This window comes from Caretta caretta, chromosome 1, assembly GCF_965140235.1.
Source record: "Caretta caretta isolate rCarCar2 chromosome 1, rCarCar1.hap1, whole genome shotgun sequence".
NCBI classification, from domain to species: Eukaryota; Metazoa; Chordata; order Testudines; family Cheloniidae; genus Caretta; species Caretta caretta.
The window spans coordinates 30,713,540-30,722,382 of NC_134206.1; positions in this window are offsets into that span (position 1 = coordinate 30,713,540).

Consider the following 8,843-nt stretch of genomic DNA (forward strand, 5'->3'; position numbering starts at 1 on the left):
TCCCCCCATGCCAGGGCCTATGTGTCCCCATTCTCACCTCCTCCACGTAAGGAAATGTGGGCTACAGGGTCTTTGGTATATTGATGATAATCATCCCTATCTCTCCATCTCATCCTACCCAATTAGCCAGTGAATAATGCAGTAAACATTTATAAACGAAAATAGGCTTAGTCACTCACTATTTTCTAACAATGCGTAAAGGCTGAATTTATGTACTTGTGATGAATGCCAGTGCATCTACCAATAGAGTCTATAATCTTCCTGAATTTATAAATCCCAAGATACTTCCCAGAGCTTACTTATGCTTACATAGATCCCTTGTGAAATAAAGTCATAGAACACTCACAACTCTAAATGATATTCCCAGGTGAATGCCTTTCAATGGTACTGCTGCTTTTTGAGACAAACTAGGAGAAATGTCATCTTAATGCTCCAGAAAATTGGGATTGGTCCTGCTTTGAGCAGGGGGTTGGACTAGATGATCTCCTGAGGTCCCTTCCAACCCTGATATTCTATGATTCTATGATTCTATGAAAATCAGTTAGCTGAGAGAGCACATTCTGATTAACAGTGAGACTAGGTCTCTGCAGAGAAATTAAAATGATGAGGTGGCATAAGCTATGTTTAATGGAGAAAGAAGCTCTCCCTAGTGCTGAGATGGCCTTGTGTTGCAGTAATGTTCTGGCATGACTAAGTATTTGGGCAAGGGCACAGGTTTTAATTTTAATTTCCCATAAATTGTTGGGTATTTCCTTCACATACTTATCTGTACATTTCAAATGTGCCTATCATCATAACAGACCATTTTCTCCTCTCTTTTCTTGGTTAAGTGTTATGGATGTAGTTCTCTATGCATGATCTCTAATATATATATAGATAGGATATAGTCCAAACTTACCACTTCTGGGGCTTGTCTTCATTTTTAACTTAAATAACAACAAAAAGCAAACACTGGCCTAAGCTCTCTCCTCAAGCTTAGATCTTCCTAGGTTTTTCCCCTGCATGACCTCATCTGTCTACCCTCTGTCATAGAAAAATGGTCCAACAGCTTTTATAGCCTCTTTAGAATAAATATCAGGACTCAGCAAAACTATCTCTGCATCACTACATAGTTCAAGAACCTGACATCAGAAATGACTTAATAGAATAGCCCCACATACCCAACTCGTGTCCTGCAATGTGCCACCCAGTTAAAAGAACTTTTGGAGGACAGTACCTTGGCAAAAGTAAAGTCACACCAGCCATATTTAAGTCTCTTATGGGAAAGGCCTTTACAAAGAGGTCTGTTTGCACTGCACTCTATAAACCCTAAAAGAAATGAGACACGAACACACCCCATTCTTCAGTGGTAGGATATGCCACAGCTGGGGGGCCTGTTGGAGAATCACTGCCTTCTGTGGCTTGACTGGACAGAAATAATAATAAAAAAAAAGAATCCTAAATTATCCCCCCTTCCTGCTTAGTCTCATCTTATTGAGCCATAATTCCTGAAGACAATCAGGCAAACTTATACCTCAAAACTTTGAATCATTCTCATATCAAGCTCTTTCCCCTCTGATTGATATCCTTCTCTTATATCCACTGTAGGAAAGTTAGTGTGTCTAGATTAATCAATGAAAATGCTCAGTGGAGTATATCTGACATCTGTGGTAAGATAGGTATGCAGTGAACTAGGTGGAGTCAGGTACTCCATTCTGGTTATGTAGGTTGAATAGAACGCCTAAGAGATAAAAGAGGCAGCACCATTGTCCATTATTTGTATCATGTAGCACCCTCAGTGTGCTAGATGCAGGACAGTCACAAGTATCACAGTAAACTGCTCCAAAAAGTTTTCTGTCTAAAAAGTAAGACAAAACAGAAAGAGAAATAGAGGGTAAAGGAAAAGGGAACAGCAATAAAAAGGGGGGGGGGTGCTTCATGATGATTGGCCATGGACTGATAACACAAAGTCTAACAACACAAAGGTGTTTCCTTGCTTTTTATAAACTGTATATGAACTATCCCATGTTACTACCACATGTCCTGAACTTGTCCACAAGGCCACTATCACCTCCTCATTCAAATTCCCCCTGTATACGAGTGAATTACTTTCAAGCCCAGAGAGGAGCCATAAGGAAGAATTTGAATGCAGCCTTGTGGGATAAACTCAGAAAGGACATTTCCTATATAAAGAGTGACATGGAAAGAGGATGGATGGAACAAGAGGCTGGGGGAGGATATCTTATGAATTCTAATACCACTAATTTAGTGTGTAACCTTGAGTTGAGGTTAAATCATTTAAAAACAAAACTTTTTAAATGACCTTTGATTTGGGGGGCTTCTGTTCTTGGGTTTCCATCCCGAGACACCTTCACCACTCAAAAACGGAAGTATCTAAAGTTGGTGGATACTTATGACTAGGGCTGATGGGGAAAATTTTGACAGTTTTCCTGTCCCACAATTATATTATATATATATATATATACACTGACACAAAATTCACAAAATTTTCAAGATTTCAAATTTTCAAAAATATATAGCTGAATTGGGATGAAAATTTGAAATCTTGAAAATTTTGTGAATTTTGTGTGTGTATTATTGTGGGATAGGAAAACTGTTTCCTGCTCAGCTCTCATTGCAAACATTTAGACCTTAATCTCTCCTTATTTTCTTGCCACTTCCTCCCCAGCAAAATGTGGGTAACAATACTTACATAAAATATCTCATGGTTCTGGTATGAAAAACCCAAGAACTTCTGCAAAGCCTTTGTTCTCATGTATCAAACTGTATCTGATGAGGCATGTGATATCTTCAGCCAAAATTAAAATTCCGCCATACATTTAAGGTTAAAATAGTTCGTCCATGAAAAAAAAAAAAAACATGATTCAAATGTATTCTCACATTCTTTTCTGATTAGAATTTGCTGAATATTTTTTTAAAACATAACCATCTGATTTGCTCATATTTTCACGTAGAAATATAATTTTCATATTCTATTTGCTATGATGTTTTCATTATTCTCTAGTTTTGAAAAGTTTCAAGACTCTAATGAGGGAGCAGAAACAATGCTGTGTGACTTGGGTGATCAGTTACACACTGCAAAAAAGGAATAATAAATACTCAGAGCAGATAATAAGCAGACAACTCATAGGCTGATAATTATTCAAACTATTCAGGTGCTACTTATGAGTAATGGATATTTTGCATAAATCCAGGTGAATTCACAAGCTATTTGTGAACTGAAAAAGGGGCTAAATTTGAAACAAATTTGTTTGCAACAAATAATTTGACCGGGTATACTTCCAGCTGCAGACTCAAACGTTTTCCAGTGTTTCTAAATCCAACTGGAGCAGAAATTTCACAACATGTATTGTTGCCAGCTTTCTATCCTTATTCTAAATGAGACATTGGGTAAATCTGGCTAAGCACACAAATTATAGGTTGCTTATTTGAGCAGAACTTTTGTGGCTTGCCCATCACAATTACTAACATACAGTCCATGAGTTTTATGTGTCACATTCAAGCATATACCATGCATAGCATACTTAGCTTTGTTTCTCTTCTTGTTTTTGAGCGTGCCAAGTTTGTATTTTCTTACCTTCTTAAAAGGAATACTGTCGGCAGAAGATTAAAAAAAAATAAAAAAGGCTTGCCAGGCTGATATGCTTCAAATCAGGGTATTTATTGCCAGTTCTGTTAATGCAAATAGTAGAGTACAAACTAAAAGCAAAACATTAAAAAGCACACATATGCAATTATGCCTAGAGTCTTGTAAAATATGACGTTATTAATAATAATCCAAACGTACAATTTGCTGTGTGACTTATGCCAAGTGGTTATGCCTAGCATTTCATTTTATATCTGTAGTCTCTGAATTTCTGTGCTGAAATTTGTGACTGAATATTTCTATGGTAACCTCCGATGAGGGAATGGAAAGACGCCATAGGGAGAAAGAAAGGGACAATATTACAAGAAAGAAAAAATACATGAAACAGAGTAAGACAGGCAATGAAGGAGCAAAAGGAACTGCAAATAATTGTTAGAGGAGACTTGATAGTCACAAATATTATTTGAATCAAAGCTGCAAATTCACTTTGATGGTACTTGCCACCCCTTTTATTATCCATGAACATTTAGGTAACAAAGTTTAATTTGCAAAATAAGTCATGGGGAAAAATGTAGCATGCACACTTTTGTTGGTGTACACATGAGTATGCCCACCGCAAGCATGCATGCAGCCCTTTAGAAAGCACCTGAAAATCCATTCTCATCTTGAAGTACATTGGTAAGAAAGTAGCCATCATTTCCCACTCCATAGGGAGATGGATTCAAACCTAGCTTCACATCCAGACACCCATGAACTTAGGAAGTGTTTGGAATCTCGACAGGACTCCAGGGCTGAGCATTGTAGTTATACCCTCAAGATTGGTGGAGGTTCATTGTGTCCTCCTGCAGCTCCTTCCCCAGGAAGGAGGGTCTGTGAAGCAACAGATTCCCTGACTTCCTCCCACTCACTTCTTGTACATTGCCAGGCACAGGTCTCCTGTGATTGCTGAGCACTGTGCAGCAAAGGAGTGTGCATGTCCTATACCACCCACTCCTGTCTTGCTCATCAGGTCCATACAAGGCCCACATTCCAGCCCTGAAGACAGGAGTAAGATTTGCTTCCTGCTATGGAAATACAAGGCAAATGCTGTCAGCATCCAAAAAGAGGGTAGATCTTTTTGTGCCAGTCAGTTGTTTCTTGCATATGGCCCGTACTGTGCCTTCCATTAGTTGCTGCTTCTTTCCATGCATGCATGAATTACTGTATATCATCTTTGGTTCTCTTTTCATCTATGCTTCTAGTCTTGGGAGACATTCAGGAGGTGTCACATAGGTTTTCACACATAACCCTTTATACAGCAACATTCTCAAGCAAGGCAGATTCTAACACGAGCAAGACCATCTTTTTAGTCATATACTCCAATTAGCAATACATTTTAGATCCAATGTATTTTTTCCACTGTTAATTAACTTGACTTTTATTATTCTACTGCTTAGAAAAGGAATCTATCGTTTGCAAAGCAAGGATGCCTGTGACAGAATTCTCCTTGCTCCTGAAGGCAATGTGAGTCAGGGATATGTTAATATGAGCAAAGGAATCAGGCCTTCAGTCAGATGGAGCTGACAAGTCATCAACCCCACTACCTGACTACAGTAAGGATGACTTGTTTTTTCATTAACTTGTATAGAAAAACTGAATGAGAAGGAGTTTTATGGATGATTGAGAAATTTTGGACTGATCATTTTTCATCAAAAAATGCCAATTGGTTGAAATGTTAATTATTTGCAAAACAGGGCTGGCTCAAGGAATTTCCCAACTCAAAACGGTGTGGAGAAAAAAAAAGTTTTGCAATTGTCAAAATGCTTTGGTTTGACATTTTAAAGAAAAAAAATCTAGTTTTCTGGTTCTAAATGACATTTTGTGTTTAAATGTAAGCTAATTTGAATGAGAAACATTTTTTTATGTTTTTTTTTGTAAAGAAGACAAATCAAAAGAAAACTATTTGATTGACCCAAACAAACAAACAAAGAGGGGTTTTGGTAGCAAATATTCTCCTGATTTTGAATTTTGATGAATGACTTTAGAATTGACTCAGGATATGACATTACTGTCATCTCATGGCTGTTCTTCACTATGGGGAGATGGATGCAGCAGGGATTGGTTTAGTGAGTCTAGTGAAGACCCACTAAATCGACAGCAGAGTGTTCTCCGGTTGACCCCAGTGCTCCAGCTCTTCGAGAAGGGAAAGGGAAGTTGACCAGACAGCATCTCCCATCGACACAGCACAGTGAAGACACCGGGGTAAGCTGACCTAAATGACATCAACTCCAGCTACGTGAATAACAAAGCTAGAGTAGCATAATTTAGGTCAATTTACCCCCATAGTGAAGACAAGCCCTATGAAGGAATTTATTATCACTTCCAATCCCTCCCAAAGCTGAAGTCACCTGACACAGCTCTGACTAGCCCTGGAGGTATTCTGAATTGCATGGGCCAGTTCACCATGGAAACAACTTACAAAGACAGAAGCTATGCATTCAGAGTGTATGTGATCAAAGGACCATAATCCAACAGCCTTCTCAGCTACAGTGTGGCAGCCAACATGCGCCTAGTGAGAAAAGTAGAAGAACTCAATGGGACATTTGATGATATTGGACTTTTGAAAGGAGATCCAGTAGAACTCAACTTGAGAAACAACCATACAGTGTACAAATAACCCTGCCAGAGAGAATTTGGAAGAGACTAGCTGCAGATTTATACAAATTCAGAGGACATCTCTGCCTGGTTATAGTGGATTATTTTTCCAGGTATATGGAAGCAATATACTTGAAAAATGTAACATGTCACCGTGTTATCGAGAAACTGAAGTGCACTTTTGCTCACTTCAGTATTCCAGAACAACTAGCGATGGACCACAATTCACTGCAGCAGAATTTAAGTTATTCTGAATGAAATGTGATTTTGATCATATTATTAAGAGTTCACATTACTCACAAGCAAATATAGAGGCTGAGAGCTGTACAGACAGCCAAGAAAATCCTACAGCAGAAAGATCCATTCCTTGCTCTTCTGAGTTTCAGATCAACACCCAAGGTGGCTACTGGATATAGTCCAGCAGAACTCCTGATGGGAAGACAACTCAAAACTACTGTTACAACTTTGGAAAACAAAGTCTCTGAAGTGGCCAGACAAGAACAGAGTAGCCAAATCAGGTAAAAAGGCTAAAAGAGCTTACGAACACTTTTACAACAGACATTACTCAATTAGGTTTCAGTGTTAGTCTGTATCAGCAAAACCCCTCCCCCCCAAAAACAAAAACAACGAGAAGTCCTTGTGGCACCTTAGAGACTAACAAATTTATTTGGGCATAAGCTTTTGTGGGCTAGAACCCACTTCATCAGATGTATGAAGTAAAGGATACAGGATCAGGTATAAATACTTGAAAGGATGTGGGTTGCTTTACCAAGTGTTAGGTCAGTCTAACGAGATAAATCAATTAAATCAAATACCAAGGGAGGAAAAATAACTTTTGAAGTGGTAAGAGAGTGGCCCATTACACACAGTTGACAAGAAGGAGTGAGTATTTTCCACTCCATGCATCTAATTAAGTGGGTTCTAGCCCACAAAACTTATGCCCAAATAAATTTGTTAGTCTCTAAGGTGCCACAAGGACTCCTCGTTGTTTTTGTCTCATCATATTTAACACTTTTTCATGTCGTGTTGTTAAAAATATTATGAACAAAACCAGCCAAGACAAAGTGTGACGAACTATACATCTGTATTACAGAATGGCTTCTGTTTATTGAAGAGCAGAATACCAAATTGCAGCATGGCATTTAATTACTAACAGATTTGAATAACTTCGGGGCAAGGTGCCAAATATCCACATGTGTTTCACAACAATTACATACAACTGCTATGCCAGCACTAATGCCAGCAACCTCAAAGTGATTGTTTAAATTGGAGACAATACCAGCTGGAAGCAAACCCAGGAATTTCCTCAGGGCATAATCATGTTATTTCATGCCAGTCTGGAAGGTAAATAATGTAACATATTTACAGGGTAAATTTGCAGAAGGGTTGAGTTACAAACTGTTTATTTTTGCACCGACAGTAGAATCTCGATTTTACAAACACCAATCTTACAAATGACCAGTTATACAAACTGTTTTTCCAGAAGGAAAAAAAAAAATAAAATCACATAACAAAAGTGATGTGGATGAAGAACAACTTGACATTCCTTCACAGTGCAATGCCTTCAGTGCATTGCAGATTGCTTTGCATTAGTTAGGCAGACAAGAAGAAAGTGATGCAGTGCACCATACTATAAATCTGCACTGTGCCTACTGTCACTTAGAGATGTTCAATTTTAGGAACATCTTAATTTTAGGAACTCCTCAATCCTGAATTAATTCATAAAATGGGGGTTCTACTGTACATGGGATGTGGGTAGCCTATGCAGGGAACAGTGGGTCACTTTACAGCCTCATACTTCCCTCTGCATGCTCACTGGAAAGACCATGGTCTGGCTCATAATAATGAAATAACTTTATTGGTTATAGCTACAAGAATTCTAAACAGGTACTTATGCTGTGTTTAATTTCAACAAATCAAGACAGATTGCTTCCACATAGGTGATAGGAATTTGAGGAATATATACATATGCAAGTGTTTGATTATCTGTATATCTCTTATGATGACTTTCAGGCATATTGTTAGTACAGACTCAGAATGCAATCCTGAAGCAGCCAAAACCATAAAATAGATTATTCATACCTCTTTTGATGATTTTTTGTTTGTTGCATTCAGCCATCGTGGAGGATGAAAAAACATATTTGAAAAGGGTCATGCAGGATGTTGTGTATGTATTTCATAATAAAGCATGTTGTTTTGGTAATCATGTCATGGATTTCTTTTTTTCATATACACATTAATTTGTTTTGAACCATACTAGGAGAAAGGGATTAGTTTTTTACAGTACTCAGGCAAAGTTGTGATTTGCCTGATGCTTAGCAGAAGTGCCACAAAATTAAAGTGGTGTTAAGTTGTACAAATTAATGTATTTTTGGAAACTCATAAACCTGGTAAGGAGCTGGAAGCTAGTATGTGAGAATGGATCTGTAGACTTTGTATCTAGTGCTGCTGAGTCAGTGATACAGAATCACAATGTGTGATGTTGCAAGCATTTGTGTCATACACACTTTGTAAATGAGTCATCAGCAAAGTCCTTAATTAAAGTTCAGTGACAAAGTCATCAAACAAACTTCTGGCAACAAGCGATAGCATATACTCAACTTTGAGATCACACTTCTTTCAT